Source organism: Heloderma suspectum, chromosome 5, assembly GCF_057233095.1.
Source record: "Heloderma suspectum isolate Gila_16-S chromosome 5, 16-S_ref, whole genome shotgun sequence".
NCBI classification, from domain to species: domain Eukaryota; kingdom Metazoa; phylum Chordata; class Lepidosauria; order Squamata; family Helodermatidae; genus Heloderma; species Heloderma suspectum.
The window spans coordinates 23,207,165-23,223,734 of NC_139462.1; positions in this window are offsets into that span (position 1 = coordinate 23,207,165).

Below are 16,570 nucleotides of genomic sequence, written 5' to 3' on the forward strand. Positions count from 1 at the left end.
GCGGAGCAAAAAGGGAATCATACTGACGCACTCATGACTAACGGCTTGGTAAGCTGATAGTGACTGTTTATTGGATATTAACTTAGTGAGCCGATGTACTAACTGTTTCATTGGTTACTGGTAAGAACAATAGAAGCGATATGATATAAAGGGCTTTTGCACACGTGTCTCGGGGTCCAGACTGCTCTGCACCTGTTTTGCAAAACGTTCAATAAAATAGTGTTGGATCCACTGCTGCCTGCCTGGCATTCTTTTCTTCTAAACCGAAAGCAAGGACTTTTTATCTAACAATTTGGTGCCGTGACTCGGATCCTGCTTCGGGGCGCGTCCCCTTCGCGCTGAGCCGAGGGGCCGCGGAGGAGAAGTGGCCACAGACGGTTGTTTTATACTGCCTTCTCCTCACGACGGTGGCGGCAGAAGCGCCTGGGGACCAACGCCAGAGGAAGAGGGAGACGTGATCACTCCTTTTAGGCACCGGCAGTGGATCAATAAAGCAGCTGGACGCAGCTGCGGGTGGGACAGAAGAGGCTTTTGGGGTAAGTGAAACAGCTTACATTAGGGGATAAACGCGGGACGGTGGTGTGTTTGTGATTGTGTGAGACGCCTACGGGCGAAGCGAGTGAGGAGCCCCGATCTGCATTTCCTTACCCCGGAGACGGGCTAGGTCAGAGGAGGGCGAAGCGCAAGAATTGCTGACTGAAATTCCCACCGTCATGGGCGGGTCCCAATTAAGTCTGCGAAGAAGTCCCATACGCCCTTGGAGTGTTGTTTGCGCAATTGGTCACATTTTAAGCAGGATTATGGAACTAAGATGACAAAGGATCGTCTTGTCTTTTTTTGCACCCGGGAATGGCCAATATTAGAACCCAAATGGCCACCCGAGGGGTCTTTTGACCCAACCTTGGTATCTGATGTGCGAACAATAGTAGCACAGAGGGGAAGTTGGGACCAGTTCCCTTATATTGATTCGTGGGCAACTTGTGTGCCCCTTGGCGGCAGGCCTGCTCCGTGGGTTGTTAAATGCATGTCCCTTGCCCTTCCCATGGTGGTCAAAAGGAAACCACCAAAAGAAGGACCACCCAGGGTCGTGGCCACGGCACCGGAGGACCTACTGCTTCCTCCTCCCTATGGGACAGCCGTCGCAGGGCGCTCATTGCAACCACCACCCTCTCCTGAGGGGCCCGCCCAGCGGTTAGATGCCCCCGAGAAGGACCCCTCTCATGAAATAGTACCGGAGGACCCCACCCCTCTAGTTGAACGCCAGGACACTCTCCAAGATCGTCTATATTCCCTAGAGGAAAGATTGGAGGTCCTACAGAGAGAGGCAAAAGGGGGACCTAACTACAACCTGCGAAAGGACCCCCAACCACCGGTGAAGTTCACCTTCCCCATCAGAGAAGTCCCCGACCCTACCGCCCAACATCCTCAAGGGACGATGTTTGTTTATGTCCCATTCACAACATCTGATTTGTATAATTGGAAACAATTTAACCCCTCCTTTGAAGAGGATCCCGGGCCACTCCTGTCTCTGATGGAGAATGTGAGGCTTACTCACAACCCCACATGGGACGATACACAAATGCTATTGAACACCTGTTTTCTCAGCCAAAAGCCAACCATCCTTGCGGGGGCACGAGCCAAGTATAGGGAGGAAAATCCCCAAGCAACTGAGGAGACGGTGGAGGTTCTGCCCACAGGGCGACCCAATTGGGGGGTGGCCACAGCGGCACATAGACGCTTACATGCTGACTATTTTCGACTCATTTTAGCAGGCATGAAGCAAGCCGCAAGAAGGGCCCCCAATTTGCAAAAAGTCCTGACTCTAAAGCAAGACAAAAATGAACCTCCTGCTGTGTTCCTCCAAAGGCTGAGGGAAGCCTTCGCTAAATATACTGACATTGACTTGAATGATCCAAATAATTTAAGGATCCTCACGACTCAGTTCGTGGGAAATAGCTGCCAGGACATCAGAAAGAAGTTGCAAAAAGTTGAAGGAGGGTTGGCAGCTGACTTAGGAGTATTAGTTGAAGTAGCTCAAAAGGTTTATGAGAGGCGAGAAGAAGAAGAAGGAAAAGAAAAAGACAAGAGGCAGGCCAAGCTCCTTGCTGTGGTTCTTAAACCTGACAAGGAGGGAGCTAGGAAGGGGAGGAAAGGGGGAAGGAAAGGATCTCCCCTGGGGAAAGATCAATGTGCCTTTTGTAAGAAAATGGGGCACTGGAAGCGTGACTGTGAGGCTTTGAAGCAGAAAGAGAGAGGGGAAAATACGGGAGAAGCGCAGAGAGTTCTGTGTGAACAGGAAAGAGATTAGGACAGACCGGGGCCCGGCCCCCTCTTAGCCGTCTCTGAGGCAAGACGGGACCCCATGGTCAAAATAAAGGTTGGGGGCCGCTCCTACAAAGCCCTTGTGGACACAGGGGCCGCCCTGTCCGTCCTCCCCCTCAGTGAGCCCCCAACGGGAGGTGGGGGGTTCACCACCATAATGGGGGTCGAGGGAAGGGCAACCCAAGTGCCCCTCTCTCGTCCCCTGTTCACCAAGGTTGGGAAAACACACCTAGAACATGCATTTGTCTGTACCCCCTCCTGTCCGGTGGCATTGCTAGGGAGGGACTTATTGACTAAACTCCAAATTGAGATTGCTTTTACTCCTGACGGAAGGATGGAGATACGGCTCCCTAAACAGCAGAGTAGTAACTACCAAATGGCCCTTTTGAAGGTTGCAGAAGAATCCACCCCAGAGGCCACCGAGGACTGGAGCTTAATAGAAAACAGAGTCAACCCTCTAGCTTGGGCCGGGATTGGAGGGGCCTCTCGTGCCAAGTCGGCAGCACCATACAAAATTCCCCTCAAGGAGGGAGCAAGGCCTGTTCATGTGAAACAGTATCCCCTTTCCCGCCAAGGAAAGGAGGGCCTACAACCAGTAATAACAAAGCTCCGAGAAGAAGGCCGGCTCATTGAGATAATGTCCCCCTATAACACGCCCATCATCGCTGTGCCAAAAAGGGGAGGGGGGGGCAAGGGCTTTCGCTTAGTGCAAGACCTCCGGCTCATTAATCAGCAGATCGAGGCCCCCCATCCTGTGGTCCCCAACCCACACACCCTCCTTGTAGGAATTCCGGAAAAGCACGCCTGGTTCACTGTCATAGACCTAAAAGACGCCTTTTTCAGCATCCCCCTCCACCCTGATTCAAGGCCTTTGTTCGCCTTTGAATGGGAAAGCCCGGGGGGGGGTCAAAAGTTCAATTAGCATGGACAGTCATCCCTCAGGGGCTGAATCTCTCACCGGTGGTCTTTGGCCAGCAGCTCCAAAAGGATCTCGAACCCTGGGTCCAGCAGCACTCAGAGGTGCATCTCCTCCAGTACTGTGACGACCTCCTGATTTCAGCCAAGGCCAAGAATGCGTGCCTGAGTGGGACGGTTTCCCTCCTCAACTATCTAGCAGGGGGGGGTATAAAGTGTCAAAAGAAAAAGTACAGTTGGCCCAAACAACTGTAAAATTCCTAGGCTACCACATAACTAAGGGGACTCAGAGCCTAGGGCAAGAAAGAGTTGAAGTCATCCGTGACACTCCTGTCCCTAAGTCCCCCCGCGAATTGAGGGCCTACCTGGGGTTGACCGGATTCTGCCGACTATGGATAGCAAACTATGGGGAGACAGCGCGGCCGCTGTATGAGGCGCTGCAGAAAGATAGACTGGATAAATGGAAATGGACTAAGGAAATGAATAAGACTTTTCTCAGTCTTAAAGCTGCTCTTGTGTCACCACCTGCTCTAGCCATACCAAATCCCAGCCGGCCATTTAGACTTTATGTGCATGAAAATAAGGGCATAGCTTCGGGAGTGCTTTGCCAGCGAAAAGGGCCCTCTTGGAGACCAGTGGGATATTACTCCAAGGTCCTAGATGTCGTAGCGCGAGGATGGCCAAGTTGCCTAAGGGCAGTAGCGGCAACGGCTCTGGTTTGTGCTGAAGCGGAGAAAATGACAATGGGAGGACCCATTGAAGTTTGGGTGCCGCATGGAGTGCCACAAATTTTGGGATCAGGAGGAGGAAGCAAATTTCTCAACCCAGCCCGGCATTCCCGATATGAAATAGGTTTACTAACAAACGGAAACCTCACTTTTAAGGCTTGCTCCAGCTTTAATATCGCCACACTACTGCCAACATTACTGGGCACAAACAGATCAGGACTCCCAGATCATGACTGCCTTGAAGTATTAGACCTGGACACCAAAGGCCGACCGGACCTTGAGGATGAACCAATAGAGGGAGCCAGAGATCTGTTTGTAGATGGATCTAGCTATATGCTGGATGGAAGGCGCTACACAGGCGCGGCTGTCGTTACTCTAGAGGAGAGTGTGCGTGAGGAAAGGCTGCCTCCTCATTTCTCTGCCCAATCCGCTGAACTGGTAGCCCTGACAAGAGCCCTGCAAGCCAGCAAGGGAAAGCGAGTAAATATTTATACCGATAGCAAAAATGCCTTCGCCGTTGTGCATGCTCATGGGCAACTGTGGAAAGAGAGGGGATTCCTTACAGCAAACGGATCTCCAGTGGCTAATGGCGGCCTAATAGTGGATCTTCTGGATGCCCTCCAGCTACCCTCACAAGTAGCTGTTGTCCACGTCCGAGCCCATGGGAAAGAAAAAGAGGAAAAATGGAGACAGGGAAACCAGAAGGCAGATGAGGCCGCAAAAAGAGCAGCCAGAGAGGGAATCCAAGGAACATTCCTCATTCTACCCAAGAGAAAAGAGCGCCCCACATACTCCCCTGCTGAGTTACGGATGGCACAAGAACACGGAATAAGTCCCTGCGATGATGGATGGATCCAGATGACAGATGGAAGACTGCTTCTTCCACAGACCCTGCAGAGGGTTGTTCTAGAGCAAGTTCACCATTCTCTTGGACACCCTGGAGCATCAGCCATGATCGACTATCGCAAGAGGCTGTTTGTCTCCCCTGGCTTAACTGTATGCGCCCACCGACTAGCCGCAACCTGTGAAGTCTGCCAGAAAACCAACCCTCCCAGGGCACCCCCTCCTCCAAAAGGAGGGCGACCATGGGCCTACTATCCTTTCCAGAGGGCGCAGATTGATTTTGCTGAGATGCCACCATGTAGGGGTTACAGGTATTTGCTTGTAATAGTATGTCAAATGACAGGGTGGGTAGAGGCGTTTCCATGTAGGAACTGCCAAGCTAAAACTGTTGTTGCTAAATTGTTACAGGAGGTGGTGCCCCGGTTCTCCCTGCCCGAAGTTATAGAGTCCGATCAGGGCTCACATTTCACCTCAGTTATTACACGGGGGCTGGCACAAGCTCTGGGAGTAGAGTGGCATTTACATTGCCCCTGGAGGCCCCAGGCAAGTGGACAGGTTGAAAGAATCAATCGGAGCCTCAAGGAGACTTTAACCAAACTCCAATGAGGGGTGAAGCTCACTTGGGTTGAGGCTCTGCCAATAGCTTTAACGAAGCTTCGAAGGATGCCAAGAAAGGACATAAAATTGTCCCCCTTTGAACTGATGTTAGGGTTCCCGCCTCGGGTACACTGCGGAAGGAGGGAGGAAGTCAAGTGGGAGGTGGGTGATCAGATGCTAAGGGATCAGTTGACTTCTCTACAGTCTGTTCTTTCACAGCTACGAGCTTATTCCGTTCCGTTTCAGAGACTGCCGTTAGATGCACCTATCCATCTCTTCCAGACGGGAGACGAGGTGTTGCTGAAAAAGTGGAATAAAGAAACTTTAAAGGAAGGGTGGGAGGGGCCTTATTTGGTGGGACCAACCAGCCACTCGTGTGTAAAGCTTGTGGGTTCTAGTAAATGGACGCATTGCAGCCGGATAAAGCCATTTAAGCGACCCTCGCTTCCTTCTGTCACTTGGAAAGAACAGGAGGACACAGGCAACGGTCCTTTGCTCCCTGGCACCCCTCTGGAAGCTGCCAAGGACACAGGCGAAGAAGCCATCCAGGAGCCACAATCGCCTGTAATATACAAGTCACAACATCTGGGAAAAGCTCGGGTTCGAATTACAAAAAATTTGTAATATGAAGCAAGTATTGTGGGTGGTGTTGGTAATGTTGGTTAAAGAAATATTAACGTGGATGGTGATACCTCAAGGACTTGGGCTTGACAGCTTTAAGATAAAACCCCGAAATGTCACACCAACACCCCTCAGACCACTTCTGGTACAGATCCCTGAGAAAGAGAGGTGTCCCTGGAGAACCAGGTTAGGGATCCCAATAACAGAGGAAACTGATAATGTGTGGTTAGAGTGGATAAAGTATACAGCCAAGTCTTTAAATAAGTCTGACTGTTTTGTTTGTGCCACAGGGAGATCTGTGGCAAAGGTGCTGCCCTTTCTACTGGGATGGGACACTCCTTCCCTCCTCACCTGTGTGATCCGTTTGTTCCAACACCCTGATGCATGGGGAGAGGAGGAATGCCAAACCCTCAATAAATTATACCCCCCACTCAAATCAAAGGATCGTGTCAGACCTTCCACAGTCTTCCTGCAAAGAAGAAACCATACCGGATGCATACACCGAAACCTTGCAGACACAGAGGGGCGTATAGGGAACCTGACGAGTAAAGTAAGATGTGTTAATTCTACCCGCTTTAGGAATAATTCCCTTTCAATCCCACGAGCTGATCTCTGGTGGTATTGTGGTGGCCTAGAGTTGTATGAGGTATTGCCCTCCAATTGGTCCGGAGCTTGTGGGTTAGTTCAGTTGGCAGTCCCCTTTTCAATTGCATACCATCCAGCAGAGAAGACTGGCCAACCCCGGCAGAAACGATCAGTAACCCCTTTTGATGATCAAATATATATTGACTCCATAGGAGTACCAAGGGGAGTGCCAGATGAGTTCAAAGGAAGAAATAAAATTTCTGCAGGATTTGAATCTACCCTGTTTTGGTGGGTGACCATTAACAAAAATGTAGATTGGATCAATTACGTTTATTATAATCAGCAGAGGTTTATAAACTATACTCGAGATGCTGTAAAAGGATTGGCTGAGCAGCTAGATGCCACCAGCCAAATGGCTTGGGAAAATCGGCGTGTTCTTGATATGATGTTAGCAGAAAAAGGAGGGGTTTGTGTCATGCTAGGTGGACGGTGTTGCACCTTCATCCCTAACAACACTGCCCCAGATGGCACGGTAACAAGGGCTTTGCAGGGTCTCACCGCCTTGTCTGAAGAATTAGCCGAGAATTCAGGGATTAACAACCCCGTGACTGACTGGTTGGAGAGATGGTTTGGAAAATGGAAACACCTAGCAGCCTCAATCCTTATTTCGCTTGTAGTGATGATAGGAGTTTTAGTGTTATTTGGTTGTTGCATTATCCCCTGCGCTAGAGGCTTATCCCAGCGGTTAATTGAAACCGCTCAGTCAAAACAGATGCTCTTGCTTTATTGTGCTGATAAAGAAACTCCGTTTTAAATGCTTTAAGACGTGAATAAAGACTTAAAGGAGGGAATTGTTAGAAAAAAGGAGACTCCATAACCATTGGCGTCTCAAGTTACGTAAGAGCCCGAGTGGCGGGAAAATATAGGCGGAGCAAAAAGGGAATCATACTGACGCACTCATGACTAACGGCTTGGTAAGCTGATAGTGACTGTTTATTGGATATTAACTTAGTGAGCCGATGTACTAACTGTTTCATTGGTTACTGGCGAGAACAATAGAAGCAATATGATATAAAGGGCTTTTGCACACGTGTCTCGGGGTCCAGACTGCTCTGCACCCGTTTTGCAAAACGTTCAATAAAATAGTGTTAGATCCACTGCTGCCTGCCTGGCATTCTTTTCTTCTAAACCGAAAGCAAGGACTTTTTATCTAACAAAGGGGTGTGACAAAAGTGGGGCACTTACCATTCAGGAAGGGCAGCCAGTGGCATACACACACACCCATCATTGGTGGCTCATAAGTCATGGAACAAATGGCCAACAAGCAGCTGCATGGCCAGGTGTGGCCTGTTTCCTGGATACCCCATGACCAATCAAGCAGATAAAGGGCCTGGAGGTGGTTCTGAGTGTTACATTTGCATTTGGTAGTTGTTCACTGGAACCCCCAACATTGAGGTCCAAAGAGGTGTCCATGCGAGTGAAGGACGCCATCATTAAGCTGAGGAAACAAAATAAACCCATCAGAGAGATCGCAAAAACAGTGGGAGTGCCCAATACAACAGTTTGGAACATCCTGAAACGAATCAACTGGCAAGCTCAGCAACAGCAAAAGGCCTGGAAGACCACGGAAGACCGCAGAATTCTGCTCATGGTGAAGAGGAACCCTTTCACAACATCTAGCCAGGTCAAGAATGCTCTTGCGGAGGTAGGCATGTCATTGTCAACATCTACAGTCAAGAGATGGCTTTCTGAATGTAAATACAGAGGCTTCACAACAAGGTGCAAACCACTGGTAACGCTCAAGAACAGACAGGCCAGATTAGCCTTTGCCAACAAACACCTAAAAAAGCCTGCCCAGTTCTGGAATAAGATTCTTTGGACTGATGAAACCAAGATTAACTTGTACCAGAATGATGGGAAGAGAAAAGTATGGAGAAGGAAAGGAACAGCTCATGATCCAAAGCATACCACATTATCTGTCAAACATGGTGGAGGCATTGTTATGGCATGGACATGTATGGCTGCCAATGGAACCGGGTCACTGTTGTTTATGGATGACCTGACTGCTGAGAAAAGCAGCAGGATGAATTCTGAAGTGTATAGGGCTATACTTTCTGATCAGATTCGGCCAAATGCTGCCAAACTGATAGGACGCCGCTTCATCTTGCAGATGGATAATGACCCAAAACATACAGCAAAAACTACCCAAGAGTTTCTGAAGGCAAAGAAGTGGGATGTTCTTCAATGGCCAAGTGAGTCACCTGATCTCAACCCAATAGAGCATGCTTTTCACTTACTGAAGACAAGACTGAAGGCAGAAAGACCCACAAACAAGCAGCAGCTGAAGGCAGCTGCAATAAAGGCCTGGCAAAGCATCTCAAGGGAGAAAACTCAGCATTTGGTCATGTGCATGGGTTCCAGACTTCAGGCAGACATTGACTGCAAAGGATGTTCATCCAGGTATTAAAGGCGACCCTTAAGTTTGAAATGATGTTGGTTTGTTCCATTACTTGTGAGTCACCAATGATGCGGGGGGGTGTATGCCACTGGCTGTCCTTCCTGAATGGTTAGTGCCCCACTTTTGTCAAGCTCCTTGAATTACAGCTGAAAGTCCTGACTTCGCCCCCATCTGGGTGTGTTTCCTTTCAACTTCAATGTGGTGGTGCACAGAGGCCAACTGCCAGAACAGTTATCCTTGCTCCAATATTTCTGGCCCTGACTGTACCTCAAGCGCAGCATAGCACAAATGCAAGTTCTGTGTTGCTGTCTCCACAGCAATTGTCTGACATCTGCAAGCACAAAGATTTTGAAACATGTTAAACTGGTTCACTGAGCTTTCTACCATGACAAGGCAGGACTAGAAGCAATGTGGGGGGGGGGACTGCAGGGAAGCAGATTTTGGCTAAACATATCATTAGATAAAGATGGTGGTACATGATGTGGATAGGGAGAAAAATGTCTCCCTATCCACATCACGCATACTTTTGTAGACCTCTATCATGTCTCCTCTTACCCTCCGTTTTTCCAAGCTAAACGATCCCAACTGTTGTAACCTTCTCTCATAGGGGAGCTGGCCCTACTTCATCTCTCTCTCTCCCTCTCTCTCTCTCTCTCCTCAGTAACCCTTACAACAAGCCTATAAAGCTGACCAGGATTATTATTCCCATAATACAGACAGAATGAAAGAGGAGTTGAGTGTGAGAACTTGGTTTGTCTAATGGCCAAACCTTCTCTCATAGGAGAGATGCTCCAGCCCCTTGATCATTTTAGTTGCCCTTTTCTTTAGTTGTGCTTTGCCCTGTTCCTTGATATTACAAATATTGCCACACATACCATATGGCCATGATACCTCCCGTCTGTGGAATGGACTTGGCAGTGCCCCACAAACATCTAAAAACACAGGTACTACACAGAACAAACATATCCATTGCCCATTCTGTTTCTTTCAAAACTTCTCCATCAGCCTTCCTTAACCTGACGCCTTCCAGATGTGTTGGGTTGGAGTTGTAGAGTGGGGAAAGCTGCTCTACATGAATATGGTCAAAGATGCCCCCCCCCAAGAAAATAGGAATGCTGAGGTCTAAGAGCTGATATATGCATGGGACAATTATATGGTGCACCTTCTCCTGGAATGTACCACTTCAGGTGGGTGAAGTGGTACAGTCCAGAGCGCATGTTTCAATGCTCCCCTATGGAAAAAGCAAGACGTCTTGTACATGGAAAACAACTCTGTCAGAGAGAGAGAATTGCTAGGTCAGCCTTCCCCACAACATGCTACTTTACCATGTAGAAAGATAATTGTATGGCAGAGGTGTATCCGATGCAATGTGTGATTCCACTGAAAGTGCAGACTGGCTTTGCGCAATAGCTTTAAGTCCTGTTTTGATTCTATGCCAGTCTGCATCTGGCCCCATCACTTCTTGGCATATGGAAGGAGAAGAAATGGAAGCAGTGACAGATTTTATTTTCTTGGGCTCCAAGATCACCGCAGACGGTGACTGTAGCCATGAAATTAAAAGACGCTTGCTCCTTGGGAGGAAAGCTATGGCAAACCTAGACAGCATAGTAAGAAGCAGAGACATCACCTTGCCGACAAAGGTCTGTCTAATCAAAGCTATGGTTTTCCCAGTAGTAACATATGGCTGTGAAAGCTGGACTATAAGGAAGGCTGAGTGCCGAAGAATTGATGCTTTCTAACTGTGGTGCTGGAGAAGACTCTTACGAGTCCCCTGGACTGCAAGGAGGTCAAATCAGTCAATCCTAAAGGAAATCAACCCTGAGTGCTCATTGGAAGGACAGATACTGAAGCTGAAGCTCAAATATTTTGGCCACCTAATGCGAAGAGAAAACTCTCTGGAAAAGACCCTGATGCTGGGAAAGACTGAAGGCGAAAGGAGAAGGGGACAGCAGAGGATGAGATGGCTGGATAGCATCACTGATGCAATGAATATGGACTTGAGCACACTCTGGGAGAGAGCACAGGAAGGCCTGGTGTGCTATGGTCCATGGGGTCACGAAGAGTCGGACACAACTGAACGACTGAACAACACGGGGAGATTATGTAACACAGAAGGCTGAAACTGTACAGTGCTGTTGTCTTACCTCAGATCCATATCTCCATCAATCCAGTAAGTGACAATGTTGGATGACGCCCCTTGAGCCAAGATATAGGCTGTCAGGGGCATCAGCCCAAATTGGCACATCATCCTCACAGCAATTCCCCAAGGTCTCTTGAAGTGGCCACACAGCTTCTTCATCTCAACTGTGCAACCCATGGAGAACATAATTAGGCCCATGGTAACGGCCGTCACCACTGACATCGCCAGTTCATAACTCTTGCTGTCATAATGCTCCCTGTTGTTCTTGCCAAGTGTTCCACTGGAAATATACAGAGCATCATCAGAGTCGTTAGCCATCTCACGCTTCTCTTTTGCAGTTCAGTGTGGGGAGTTACTGTAGGCCATCCCATCAGGTTTCCATCCCGGAAATCTTTAATAGGTAACATGATGCGAACACACAGCATGGAATGGAATGCATGTTGCTGTGGGTTATGTAAGCCTCACTAAATGAGATGAACTAGGGCCTTAGATGAACTAAAGCCCAACTCATTTGGCACGGCATGGCTGCTTTGTGTTAAATAAATAGCCGACGTGGAGGCAAGGGGGCGGGGGACAAGTTCGATTGGGACCATGGTGGGGCAGGGAGGCTTTAACCCTTCGCTGCCAATGTGGTCCCAAACAGGATTGACCCCCACCCATGCCTGCTATTTTTGATGGTAAGAAAGCTCCCATTGTGCCAATGGGAACATTTCTGATGTTACAAATAGGTGGAGGTCAGGGTCATTCCTCCACCTCTTGCCATGGCTTTGACCCAGCTACTCCCCACACACGCACACACACACACACGTGACACATATTTGTTCAACAAAAGTCAGCTATGCAAGTGATACCAAACTATGTGGCCAATGTCAGAACTTGCCCCAATGCCAGTGGGTTGTGAATGAGCATTTCACAATGTGGATGCATGCTATACTCCTGTTTTCTCTCTTTTTCTTGTTTTTTCCCTTAATATTCTTTCTTGCAATCACAAACAGTATGGATAACTGATAAACCACTTTAGAATTTGTTCCAAATGAGAAGCGGCATATAAATATTGCTAATAAATAAATAAAATTATACAAAATTTTATTGCCTGCACTCATAAAGCCCACTGACAGGTATCCCTTTCTTCTCATCCATGTGGGAACAAATGATACCGCCAAGCGGAGCTACGAAGAGATCACGTCAGACTTTGAAGCTTTGGGAAGGAAACTCAAGAACTTTGGGGCCCAGATAGTTTTCTCATCCATCCTTCCAGTAGTTAGAAGAGGGATAGAAAGGGAACGAAAAATACTCCGGGTGAATGACTGGCTACGAAGGTGGTGCCGACGAGAGAGATTTGGATTCTGGGACCACGGGCTATACTTCCTGGAAGATGGGCTGTTGGCTAGGGATGGGTTGCACCTCACAAAGGCTGGGAAGAATGTGTTTGGCCACAGCATGAAGAACTTCATCAGGAGGGCTTTAAACTGAATCCTACGGGGAAGGGAGATGTAATGTTGGGGGTAACAATGGACGTAGGCGCATGCACTGCAATGGAGAGAACAGCTCTGATAGCGTCCAATAATAGTCTTCAGACACAGGTAGGAAGAAAGCCAGACTATGAAGCACATGGTCTTCGATGTCTATATACTAATGCCCAGAGTATGGGAAACAAACAGAACGAACTTGAACTCTTAATACAGGAGGGAAATTATGACTTGATAGGTATAACTGAGACTTGGTGGGATGACTCTCATGACTGGAATACAGCAGTTGAAGGATATAACTTGTTCAAAAAGAACAAGAGGAACAGAAAGGGAGGCGGGGTTGCACTGTATGTGAAAAATACATATCTCTGCACAGAAATACAGGAGGAGGAGCTTGGTAGCCCCATCGAGAGCATCTGGGTTGAAATAAATGGAGCAAAGAATAAAAGGAACCTGGTGGTCGGAGTCTACTACCGGCCACCCAATCAAGGAGAAGACAAGGATGAAACTTTTGAAAAGCAAATAGCCAATGTTTTAAGGAAGCATGATGTAGTAGTAATGGGGGACTTCAATTTCCCCGATATTTGTTGGGAGACAAATTCTGCAAAACATGGCCCCTCCAGGAAATTCCTGACTTGTGTGGCGGATAACTTCCTCCTACAGAAAGTAGAGGAAGGAACTAGAGGATCGGCTATCCTTGACTTGATCCTAACCAACAGAGATGACTTAGTGGATAAAGTAGCAGTTACAGGAACTCTGGGGGAAAGCGACCATGTTGTACTTGAGTTCTTGGTTCTAAGGGAAGCAAAAGCCGAGTGTACTCAAACGCGTACCCTGGATTTTAGGAAAGCTGATTTTAATAAACTCAGAACAATGATCAGTAAGGTCCCATGGCAAGCAATGCTAGCGAGAAAAGGAGTCCAAGATGGGTGGGAACTTTTAAAAAAGGAAATTCTCAAGGCACAATCACAAACAATTCCAACAAGAAGAAAAGGTGGAAGACAACAGAAGAAGCCAATGTGGCTTCACAAAAAGCTTAGGGATGACCTGAAAACAAAAAAGGACACATATAGGAAGTGGAAAGAAGGCCAAGTAACAAAGGAAGAGTACAGGCAGGTAGCACAGAATTGCAGGGATGGCGTCAGGAAGGCTAAAGCGGAGAACGAGGTGAGGTTAGCGAGGGATGCTAAAAACAACAAAAAGGCTTTCTTCAGCTACGTGCATAGTAAAAGGCAGAGGAAAGAAATGGTGGTTCAGCTATTAAATAAGGATGGCAAAATGATAACAGAGGACAAAGAAAAGGCAGAGGTGCTCAATTCCTACTTTGGCTCAGTCTTCTCCCAAAAGAGGGTCTATGACCCCCCTGGCAAAGGCGAAGTACAGGCTGAAGGGGCAGGATTGCAGCTTGAGATCGACAGGCATATGGTCAAGGAACACCTCATTACTTTGAATGAGTTCAAATCTCCAGGGCCAGATGAACTGCATCCTAGAGTCATAAAGGAACTGGCAGAAGAACTCTCAGAACCGCTGTCTATTCTCTTTGAGAAATCATGGAGGACCGGGGAAGTGCCAGATGACTGGAGGAGGGCTAACGTTGTCCCTATCTTCAAAAAGGGTAAAAAGGAGGAACCTGGGAACTACAGACCAGTCAGTCTGACATCAATCCCTGGGAAAATTCTGGAGCAGATCATAAAGCAATCCATCTGGAAGCACCTTGACAACAATGCCGTGATTACTCGAAGCCAACATGGATTTGTCAAAAACAAGTCCTGCCAGACAAATCTGATCTCATTTTTTGATCAAGTCACCTCCCTTGTAGACCGTGGGAATGCTGTAGACATCATATACCTCGACTTCAGCAAAGCTTTCGACAAAGTGCCCCATGATATCCTGATGAGCAAACTAGCTCGAAGTGGGCTAGATGAAACAACGATCCGGTGGATCCACAGTTGGCTACAGAATCGGACTCAAAGAGTGCTTCTCAATGGGACCTTCTCAAGCTGGGGAGAGGTAACGAGTGGGGTACCGCAGGGCTCAGTCCTGGGCCCAGTGCTCTTCAACATTTTTATTAATGACTTGGAGGAGGAGGTTCAGGGAATGCTGATCAAATTTGCAGATGACACAAAATTGGGAGGGATAGCTAATACTTTGGAAGACAGAAACAAAATTCAAAGTGATCTGGATAGACTGGAGTGCTGGGCAGAAAACAACAGAATGGCATTTAATAGGGACAAATGCCAAGTTCTGCACCTAGGAAAAAGAAACCAAATGCACAGTTACAAGATGGGGGATACGTGGCTCAACCACACTACGAGCGAGAAGGATCTTGGAATTGTCGTCGATCACAAGCTGAATATGAGCCAACAATGTGATGTGGCTGCAAAAAAGGCAAATGCTATTTTGGGCTGCATTCATAGAAGCATCGCTTCCAAATCCCGGGAAGTACTAGTTCCCCTCTACTCAGCACTGGTTAGGCCTCATCTGGAGTACTGTGTCCAGTTCTGGGCACCACACTTTAAGAAGGATGCAGACAAGCTGGAGAGGGTTCAAAGGAGGGCAACAAAGATGATCAGGGGACTGGAAACAAAGCCCTATGAAGAGAGACTGAAAGAACTGGGCATGTTTAGCCTTGAGAAGAGAAGACTGAGGGGAGATATGATAGCACTCTTCAAGTACTTGAAAGGTTGTCACAGAGAAGAAGGCCAGGATCTCTTCTTGATCATCCCAGAGTGCAGGACACGGAATAATGGGCTCAAGTTACAGGAAGCCAGATTCCGACTGAACATCAGGAAAAACTTCCTGACTGTCAGAGCAATACGGCAATGGAACCAATTACCTGGGGAGGTGGTGGGCTCTCCCACACTGGAGGCCTTCAAGACGAGGCTGGACAGCCATTTGTCAGGGATGCTCTGACTTGGATTCCTGCATTGAGCAGGGGGTTGGACTCGATGGCCTTGTAGGCCCCTTCCAACCCTACTATTCTATGATTCTATGAAAACAAAGGAAGAGCATGATCGATCTAATAAAATCATGGTTATGCAGTGTGAATATAAATTCTAAAGCATAACTTGCCATGAGGGTGAAGAACTCAGCAGGGGGACAGTGTTTTCATAGCTTCCCTCTGTCACGTGTAACATTTAGCTACACACGACCCTTCTAACCAGACCAACATGGGGGGGGGGGGCGGTCTGCTACCAAAGATTGCATAAGGAAGGAGGTGAACCATTCCATGAATTCATAACCTCTTGGTCTTTTTAAAAGATCCATCATTTTCCACAAGAAAGCTTGTGCTTAATAAAAGAGATGCCAATTTTCCTGTGGTTTCTCTGAACAGGAGAGTTGCAAAATCACCCTTTCTATTTCCCTTATGGTGAACTGTACCATGGAATCCATTCTCCTCGCTAATTTCTTTTGCTAATTTATTTTAGTGGAAGTTAAAATCATTTCCTTCACAATCCCAGCCATTCCACAAATCCACACAGAGATTGTTCTTTGCCAAATTGGGGAGAGCTTATTACGGAGAAGAATGCTAGTCCACACATTTTTGTTCTTGCAACTTATTTTCCTTTAGAAATGAAAAAGAATTAATGTACATCACCTGTGGAGGTTATACACTGCTGTATGAGGAAACATCAGTCAATCCTGCCTTCTGTTTCAAAAATATATGTTCACAGTCAAGCAGTACTAACCATATTTGCCCAACTCTGTGTTCTGGCGGGGTGGGGGGGTTGGACCAACATGACTAGCTTTGCTTTCTAAAAATACATGTGTTTCTGGAAAAAATAAAACATGTATGCTTTAAAAAACAAAGCAGCCCTAAGAAGAATAATTAGTCTCATAGAACTGTAATACGTAATACCATGGCTTGTCATTACACACACACACACATGCA